At 44.6% G+C, this 10,107-nt stretch overlaps 1 long non-coding RNA gene across 1 annotated transcript; it reads right to left on the bottom strand.

Annotated features, from left to right (window-relative positions):
• Positions 1-5,744: 5,744 nt before the first annotated feature.
• LOC147985412 (uncharacterized) lies at positions 5,745-8,472 on the bottom strand. The gene is made up of 2 exons (XR_015616692.1): positions 7,318-8,472; positions 5,745-6,303 (listed from the first exon to the last, which is right to left on the bottom strand). It is a non-coding gene; the product is annotated as an uncharacterized LOC147985412 (long non-coding RNA).
• Positions 8,473-10,107: the final 1,635 nt, after the last annotated feature.

The following is a 10,107-nucleotide window of genomic DNA, read 5'->3' as shown; positions in this document are numbered from 1 at the left end:
CAATGTGATCTTGGATCACTAAACCAAAAATGTAGAGTCTTGATCTTTTGCCAATCCTTGTCCTTAGCATTTCGAGGGGTCCACATCTCAAGTCCATGCCATGCCAATCATTGAACATCCTGAAATCTTTAACTTGAATGGATATTAGTTCAATGAGATATATGTTGTTATGAATTACCAAAACCACCAAGGGAGCAAATGTGCTTTCAATCTCCCCCCTTTTTGGTAATTGATGACAACATATAGATCAAAGCTTCGATAAATGATTAAATGAATGAATACATCGTCGCTTTGAGAAGTATGTGATAAGCAAGAGCTCCCCCTAAATTTGTGCATTATTAATTTTTTTGCATTTGAATGGAAATGCACAATCGATTAGGCTCATGGGTCACTCTTCCCTGTCACATACAACTTGGTGGAGCGCGCAAAATGATATGAATAAAGTAGTAAGCATCCATCACGAACATAAGTGAATGAGCATACAAGATAATGATAAGTAAAAACATTGAAGCATCACATGAGATATAGTAAGATCAATCACAAGCAGAATATCTCAAAGGCATAATGAAGTAGCAGGGGCACACACAACGAACAAAGTACCAACAAGCAAAGAGAGTAGCAAAAGAACTCGAGCAAATCAAAGCAAAGACTCTCTCTCGAAGCCTATGATCTATAAAAATTCTCCCCCTTTGGCAACAAGTGCCAAAAAGATTGAATAAGTACAGGACTAGTCGGCACTCTAAACACGATCCTCGAAAGCTCCCGAAGGTGATCTCCTGTCGGCAGCTTCGGTGTGCGTAGATGGCATTGAGATGAGAGCATCCGTGAAGACTTCGGCAGATGTTTGCTGGGTTGGTGGAGTGGAGACCAGAGGTGGCACTGTAGCAGCAGCAGGTGTAGAGACCGTGGTCCTTGGAGCCACAACTGGTACTGCAGCAGACTTGGCTGCCCTGGGCACTGTCTAAAATCTCTTCATGGTTGGTCTGTCATCTCCACTGTCATCTGAAGAGGCTTTCCTAACAGCATCAACATCACCTTGCAGCTGCTCCACTGTGGTCTAGATCTCTGTGACCTTGACATCTAGATCATGAAATTTCGTCTCAATAATCCACTCAAAGCTAGCCTAGGTCTGGGTGAGATTGTCCAGACTTCACTCAATCCTCAGAGTGGCTTCAAGCAGATATGTCATTTGGTCCTTTGAAGTTTTGAGATTGGCAATCGAAGCATTTGGAGCTGATGCCTCCTGAGCTGCTTTTGCTTCTTTAGCTTTGCGGGTTTCCTCTTGAGCTTGTGTAGAAGTGGGATGTGAAGGATCCATCACTATGACATTATCTTCAAATTCTGGACGGAGTGGCAAGTGCTCTCGATCAAGAAGGTATGTGCTGGTTCCAACCTTGGAATTGATCAACATCTAGATATGTGGAGCGTATCCGCATGATCTCTTCTGATCAACTACAGTCCTCTTGATGGTTTCCACAATCAAGCTCATCACCTTAAATTTCCGAGGTGTGTCAAAGAGGTGCAGTAGGTTGATGGAGTGGCCACAAATCATCTTATCATCGCCTGACTTGGGTAACAAAGTGTACCACAAGATTGTGTTTGTGGTGACCAATCCTGTTAGCAGATGCTTCACTGATCCAAGCTTATGAGTTTCAAGATCCTTCTGAGGAGTTGCAGTGTACATGTTGGCCATGGAATTGTGATCCATCTTGAGGTTGCCATAAATGTCAACATCATCATCTTCTTCTTCTGGAGCATCAAGAAGAGTAGCCCACTCAGAGATGGTTGACTGGTATTTTGAACCCTCAGTCATCCACACAATGCGGCCATCTGGATAGAATTGAGCTGTGGAGTAGAATTGCATGACCATCTCATCATTCCACTTTGTCAACTTCTTTCCAACAAATTCATCAACACCTACAATCCTGAAGCTCTCATGAACATGGGGGAAGTAGTCCTCATTTGTATCAATGTACTTCCAGTCGACCCACTTCATGTCACTAACAATGGGCTTCTTATCAAGCAAAATAGTCTCATAGAAATCTTGTTTTTCTTGAGTGTGAAAGCGATAATCAACAGCTGTCCATCTCCTGGTAGCATATGGATCATTCGATCTCCACTAACGCAGACCTTTATCCTTCCTTAGCATCACATTCTCTGCAACTGGGTGTGTGTTTTCATGATCTGGAATCTTTGGCTTCACTTTTCTGAGCACTAGTGGCTCTTCATCAACATTTGCTTCAGGCACTGGGGCCTTGTTCTTCTCAGCAGCAGAAATGTTACTTGTAGACCTCTTGGGTGCTGGAGCTTTTGGTTTAGACTTGGAGGGGGCAGCAGTCTTGATAGCATCAGACATAAGTTTCTGAGATTTGGCAGGGGGTGCCTCAGCTGCTTGCTCCTCCTCCTCATCTAAATCTCTCATCATGGAGGGCCTGCCAATAACAGTGGCAATAGTTTTTTTTTACCCTCTTCTTCTTTCCTCCTGTAGTTGCACCACTTGGTTCCTCAAGTGTGAATGTCACTGTATCCTTCGGAACATTCCTTACAGCAGCTTTCTCTTTGGCAGCAGTGGGTTTGGTGTTGTACTCCTTAGCAACCATAACTCTCTTTTTATTTGATGCTGATTCTTTAGCAACAAAATCTTCATCCTCATCATCTGAGGTTCTCCTCTTCCTTGTTCTAGTGGCAGCCTTAGGAAGATTTGGAGAGCTCCTCACTCCCTCATAGTAAGTTTCATTGTGACTAGAACCCTCACTGAGATCAACATCCTGTTCAGACCTATTTTGACTATCGCTGCAATCTGAGATTTTGCTGAGCTGACCCTGTGAATAGATGGGTATGGGCAGAGTAGATGAGTCATAACAAAAAGCAGAAGTTTTTCATAAAAATTGAGTTTAACTCTTAGTTTCAAGTTTTCACAGAATGCAGTTCGGATGGACCGAGTTGATCATCCCGGTGATACCGAAGCACACTACAGAAACCTTACACGCCATTTTGGTCAGACCGATATGGGTTTCGGTGGCTCTGAGATGCTAGGGTTTCACTGAGGTTTTACTCTCGGTCTCACCGATTCGTACAACTCGGTGGCACCGAGACGTACTAGTGCTATGGCCTGAGGCCAAATCGGTGGGACCGAAAATTTCTAATCGGTTGGTCTGAGATGCATTCGGTGGAAACTTAAACCTAAATTTTTTGCTTGAATTTGATCTATGGAATTTCTCTGGTAGAATAAGCATTGCAATCTGTGGCAAGAATCATGGCATTCCTATCGTGCATTGAATCAGAAAAGTAGAGCATGAGAGGGATCGAATCTCACCCTAACTCGGTGGAGATTCTCTACGGCGGCAACGGCGGGGCAGATTGCCGTTGACGGCGATGGAGTCCTACGGTGAAGGCGCACAGGAGACGACGGCGAAGTCCGGGACGAGGGCGACGACAGCAACGGGGTGCGGGAAAGAGTGGGGTCGGGAAATTTCAACCGTTCGGTCCGTGATATATATATATATATATATATATATATATATACATACATACATAAACACTATTCTGATCACGGGATCAGAATAATATTCTGATCACAACATGAACTTCCCGAGTAACGCGCCTGCCCTTCCCCGAGTACTAGGTTGAACTTCAGCTAAAAGGTGTCCAAATGGGGCTTGCGATATACCGTTGGAAAGCTATGGACACCAGTATTGAGACCCAAGTTAAATTTTTGGCAAAATGTAAGCGGTTTAAGAGCAGTTTTGAAAACCGTTTTTTCTTCATACAAAGAACGTGAATCGTATTTTCGATCGCATTTCTAAACCGTTTATCGGAATGAGGCAAATAATATGGCGTTGGAAAGCTGCTGCAAAACCGCTCCTTCCACATGTTGAAAGTTTTCTCTAATTCCCTATGGTTAAAGAGTAATTTGGAAAATCGTAAAATTTCGCTAACCGAACAGCCGAGTTCGTATTTTCGATGTTATTTCTAAACGGCTAAACCAATTGTGGCATATGATATGGCGTCGGAAAGCTTATGAAAATGCGCTACTTATTCATGTTGAAAGTTTTTTCTAATTTTGAACTGTTTAAGAGTAATTTAGAAAACTGTACAGGTTCCACCGAGTTTGTATTTTCGATCTACTTTTTTAACCATATGTCTGAATGCAGCAAATGATATGGCGTTGGAAAGCTTGAGGAAATGCGAAACTTTTTGGTATATATTATTTCTCCCAATTCCTTACTATTTTATGTCAATTTTCAAAATGGCTAAAAACGTATTTTCGCCATAATTTCTACAAACTTTATCGGAATAGGGCAAATAATATACCGTTGAAAAGCCAAGGAACATGCGAAACTTTTTCATGTTGATGGTTTTCTGTGATTCCCAGTCGTTTTCAAGTAATTTCGAAAATGGCGAGATCATTTGTTCTGCCTTTATCGCGAAACAGAACCTTCAAAAATGCACCACGTGAAGAACCTGAACTTCTCGGCATGTCTACTTGAACTTCACTCTGTTTTTCACGTGCTTTTTTTGCTCGTAGGTCTCCATCCACTGCTCCTATCTCTCCATCCACTCACCGGAATTGACGAAGTGATATACCGGTGGAAAGCTGCTGTAAACATGCAACTTCCCCGTGTTGAACATTTTTTCATACTCGCGATGATTTTAGAAGTTTTTCATCTGAAATTCATCCACTGTAGTAGTTGAACATCCTGCCGTTTTCAGTTGAAATTCTGTGACGTATTTTCGTTTGTAATTTTCTCATCCATCGTCAGTGTTACACAAATGATATTCCTTTTGTACAAATCTCTCTCACAATAATTTTTTAACTTTCTTCGACGAAGGACTTGAACTTATGAGAACAAAACTTTTAGCCTTTACTTTTTTATTCTTTTTAATACAAAATGCACACCGTGTAGTACATGAACTTCTGGCAGTTATCAACCTGATCTCGGTTACGTGAAAATATTGAGTTTTTTATGAATTTTTAATTTGATTTTTCTTAATCTTTTTTATGAATTTTGAAGCGCCCTATTTATATTAGTTGAACTTCTTGTTATTTTATTTTTGAACTTCTTGTTTCCATTCTTTAATAACAAGGAAAATCTGAGTTTTCTATAATCATCAAACTTCTCCATCTTTTTAATATGGACTTCCTGGTTTTATTTCTTAATTATTTTTTATGAAATTTTGAAGCGTCATATTTTTTAAAAGTTGAACTTCTTGTTTTTTATTTTTAAACTTCTTGTTTCCATTCTTTAATAACGAGGAAAATCTGAATTTTGTATAATCATCGAACTTCTCCATCTTTTTAATATGGACTTCCTGGTTTTTTTCTTATCTTTTTTATGAAATTTTGAAGCACTCTATTTTTAAAAGTTGAACTTCTTGTTATTTAATTTTTAAAATTCTTGTCTTCATTCTTTAATAACGAGGAAAATCTGAGTTTTCTATAATCATCAAACTTCTCCTTTTTAATATGGACTTCCTAGTTTTATTTCTTAATTCCAGAAAAAATGTTACGTTCTATACACTCAGTAATATAGAAGTCAACAGAAGTCATTTTTAATTTGAATTTCTATAATACATTTCACTTACTATACTAGGTAGCTATAATACATGAGCTTTACACTCAGTAATATATGAACTTCTTAGAACATAATTTTCGTTGAGCAATTTTAAACACAGAACATACATGAAGAAGGTCAAAGATGAGGACGTGGGTGCATCTACATGTAAGAAAGTTTTGGAAGATCTTTTAACAGTGCAAGGTCAAAAGAAGTCTCGCGTCCATCAAAATTTCATAACCTGGAGTTTTGTACTTGCAAAAATATTAACTATCAAACATCATCACAACAACCTGAAGAAAAAAAGTTGGTTCTCATTGACATATCAACAAGCATGTACAGAGCACATAACCAGAACTTGTTCTCTACATCAACTTCACACTATGGTGCCCATCAGTAGCGAAGAGAGGTAGGGAGAGAGATTCCTGTTGGGGCAGGGCTCATCAGAAGATGACCGAGTTTTCTGCCCTGGCCTCTTGGAGCAATGGACGAAGGAGAGGCGGGACTGGTGCAAGCTCCTCCTGCAGACGGCTTCGGGGTTGAATGCCGCGACGCTCGGTGAGCAGGCGAGCATCCACGCAGTTGGGCAACGCCCCTCACCCATTATAGTGAGCAGAAGTAGTTTACTAATAGTAGCAGCAGCAGCTTGTGCTTTGAGAACAAGAAGCCACCAAGTGGAGAGAGGGCTTGAGGATTGCGACTCCTGCTCCATTTTTCTTTTGCATTTTTTCCTGAAGGATTTCTGAAACTGAAACCAACATATCAAAACCCCAGTTTTTTGCCTGCATTGATACTATTGAACTTCAGAAAAATAGTATAGAACAAGAACTAGACAACACAATTTTAAACTGAATAATGGGGATAGATAACAATGTGAAGGACGTATGCGCTGAACTTTTTTTTTACCTTGCTGGTGAACCTTCATCAAAGCTAAAGTGGAATTGGAAGAACACACAAACAGACATACACACATATATGGAGGGAGCAATTATATGTGCACACACTTAGTAATACACGAACCTTCTGTGTTAATAATACATGAACTTCTTTGTATAGACTTTTTTCTCACGTTCACATGCACATTTGTTTTTCAAAACAAAAGCTCGATATACAATTTGGAAAAAATGGAAACATGCACGCATATATAAGTGGTTGGGCAAAACTAAAAACTGCATGTATATGGCCATGGAAAGCCGCAGCTAACTCTCAAGAAGCAGAGAGGTGCCTGAGGAGGTGGACGGCAACTAACTCCCAAGATCTACTAGCGCTAGCAACCTCATTTGTGTAAAATAAAAGCACAGCCACATGTCAGTAGTTTGGTCTTCCGAGCAGTTTTGGCTACAGTGCAACCGAAAAGCTCTGCGGATGTACTAAGAAATCTTTTTGAACCTCGTTTCCCCATTATCTCTAAACTGCATTCCGCTTAAAAACTTTCGTGTGATTTTCTTTTGCAAAATAGGACGAGATGGTTCATCATGGTGGTTGCTGAAACAGAAGGATCGATAGAAGCACCCAAGAAGAATTATCACTCCACTGTGTTGATGCATTTTGGAGAAGAAAACTCATGCTTTCCATTTTTGAAGGACCTTTGAAATGAACCAACATATCACAATTTTTTGCGCCTCCAAGTATTTCAGAACTTCAGACAAGAAAATAATTAAGAAAAAATGTAAGCGAGATATGCACTTGACCATTTCACAACTCTCTGAACATAGTACAACAACAGGGAACAACACGTAAGCGAGATGGAGAGACAATGCACCTTGGGGCGACGATGTGCTAGGCAGCCACACGTCATAGCTGCCGGGCAGGGGAGGTCTATCTGTACGCTGCATACAACCCGTACATGAGAAAATGGTCAAGGGCAGCTTCCTTGTCTATTGCTGAACCTGCAAGTCGTTGGAGAAGTCCTCCAGGAAGCATTATTTCACCAAAAAGCTGATGAAAAATCATAGTGCAAATTCATTTAGGTATGAATCAACAGAAGTTCAGAAGAAGCTGGGGCACAAGTCTAGAACGTGAAGAACACTTGCCGCCTGAATATTTTGGAGGAGCCTGCATGACATTTATTTGGCGCAGGGGTCTGGACTCAAAGCTCTGCGCTAGTGAGGAGCTGCGGCCGAGAACCTTGAACGACGCTGGCAAGGCCGCAGAGTCAGGGGTAGCTGCGATTGTCATTTGTGGCCAAGGAGGATTGGGCGCGGGGGTTGAACTCCCTGGGTTGGCGAAGTTGGACGGCCTGGGCGTCGCAGTGACGCGCACGACCAGTTGCAGGTCGGGGCCTCCTCCAGCTGCAGGTCAACGTCTCCTCTAGCTGTAGGCAGTGCCCAATCCGCACGTGCGCTCGTAGTCGCCGGCGAGGTGGAGGCGCGGTGGAAGGAGGGGCAGGCCGGCGCCGTGGTGGAAGAAGGAGAGGGTGGCCGACGCAGTGGTGGAAGAAGGTGGAGGTGGCCGGCGCCGTCGTTGAAGCAGGTGGAGGGAGGCAGCAGGAGGCGCGTCGGGGCTGGAAGGTCCGCGGCGGGAGGCGCGTCGGGGGACGGCGGCGGGAGGCGCGTCGGGGCCAGGGTGGGCGGAGCAGCGGCGGAGGCGCGTCGCGACCAGGGTGGGCGGTGGCGGGGGAGCACCGGGGCCGAGGGAAGCAGCGGCAGAAGCACACCGGGGCCGTGGGGCTAGCGGCGGGAGGCGCGCCGGAGCCAGGGAGGCGGCGGCGAGAGGTTGGTCGGGGAGGATCGTGGGAGGACGCGGGGGAAGTGGATAAGGTGGGTGCCGAGGGGAATTTTTCTTTTACGGGAAGTTCGGGTGGGCTGGCTTTTTCAGAACCAGGAACATCTCCGCGCCCCCTTATAGGCCCGATTCGTGATCCGAATAGTTATTGTAATCCTGGGATCATAATAGTGCTACTCTCTCTTTATATATATATATATATATATATATATATATATATATATATATATATATATATATATAGTGAGTAGCACTATTCTGATTCTAGGATTAGAATAGTTATTTGGATCACGGTCAGTCCTATATGAGAGGCGATGGATGCTCCCGAGCTTAAAAAGAAAAACAAAAAGAATAAAGAAAAACCACCCACTCATCGTTATTGCCCCCACGATCCCCTCGTCTCACTCCCTCGATCCCCCGAACTGCATCACACCGCCAGCGCCGCCTCCTACCCTGGCTCGCGCCATCGCCGAGCCCCGGCCAACTGCCCCGCCGCCGTCGGGCCATGCCACCAACCTCCTCGCGGCCGGCACCTGCACCTCCCACCTCCACCCACTCGCCGCCCTCCCGCAACTTCCCAGTGCGGAGGCGCCCCGGGCCACCAACCCACCTCCGCTGGCACCGGGGCCGATGATGCGCGCCGCCGTCAACCAGGATCCCGCGCCGCATCCGCCCTCCACCAGGATTCAACCGCGGCGGCTGCCTCCCCCTGCTTCAACCGCCAAGGCACCATCCGATCCAGCCGCCGCGACAGCCCCACGCCGCCATCGGATCCAGCCGCCACGACAGCCCCGCGCCGTTGCCGTTGCCGCTGTCGCCACGGCGCACTTGATCCCCGCCACCGCCGCTGTGGCCCCAACGCACCTGATCCCCGCCGCAGCACCGACCCCCGCACCGTGAGATCGCCGCCTCGCCTCACAAAGCGTCGTGTCCCAGTTCCTCCATCCGCCACCGCCACATCTCCACCGGACGAACTGTCCACCGGCTCCCGTCGGCGATGCTCCCAGCCAACATGGCTGCCAGCCAGCCCCCCCCCCGCCCACCACTAACCCACTACCTCCTACAGCCGTTGTTGTCCGACATGTTACCCCTGCCGTAACCAATCACTTGAGGGGCGTTGCCTCGCTGCATGGATGCTCGACTACTCCGGAGCGTCGCGACAGTCCACCCTCTCCACCGTCGGCAGGGCGATCCTGCTTAGACAAGAAGATTTTCTCGAGTTCTTGGGCTAACATGCCTCTGTCTGCTTTTTTACTTCGACGGGAAACATTGACAGGAGGTTCACATTTAGATTTGTCTTCTGAGTTCTGACTATTTTTCTTTGATGATACTTCAGTTCGCACGAGTTTTATTGATCCATGATTGATCTACTAGACAGATGTAAAATTTGTATGTTACTATTTTGGGCATGCTAGATGTTCGATGCAATGTATTGTACTTGAGCAATCATTTTTTCTATACTTGACCTGCACAAAGGTGTGATGTGCAAACACTATAATCTCAGCAAGTTTGGTGATGTGCAGGTGTGAGATTATCCACCAACAAGAAAGAGTGTTTTCTGTGTGTAATTTCCACCTATATTTGCCCCCAACTTGTGATTTGTTTTCATTTGAAAAAATCTATGTTTATGTATAGGAGACTCAAAATAATAATATGTACTAAGAAAGTTCATGTGATATTGCATCAGAAGTTCGTTATTTACAAAGAGAGTATACATTCTTATTGTGTGTGTGCGCGCGTGCGTATGTGTGAGAACTTTGACGCCCTCCATCTGCTTATTGAACTTCCAACGAAGAAGTGGATCTTCCCCATTACTAATGAATAAACC

Source organism: Triticum urartu, chromosome 2A (assembly GCF_056163025.1).
Source record: "Triticum urartu cultivar PI428250 chromosome 2A, HENAU_Tu73, whole genome shotgun sequence".
In the NCBI taxonomy this organism is placed as follows: Eukaryota; Viridiplantae; Streptophyta; class Magnoliopsida; order Poales; family Poaceae; genus Triticum; species Triticum urartu.
This window is presented reverse-complemented; position numbering and strand designations above follow the sequence as displayed.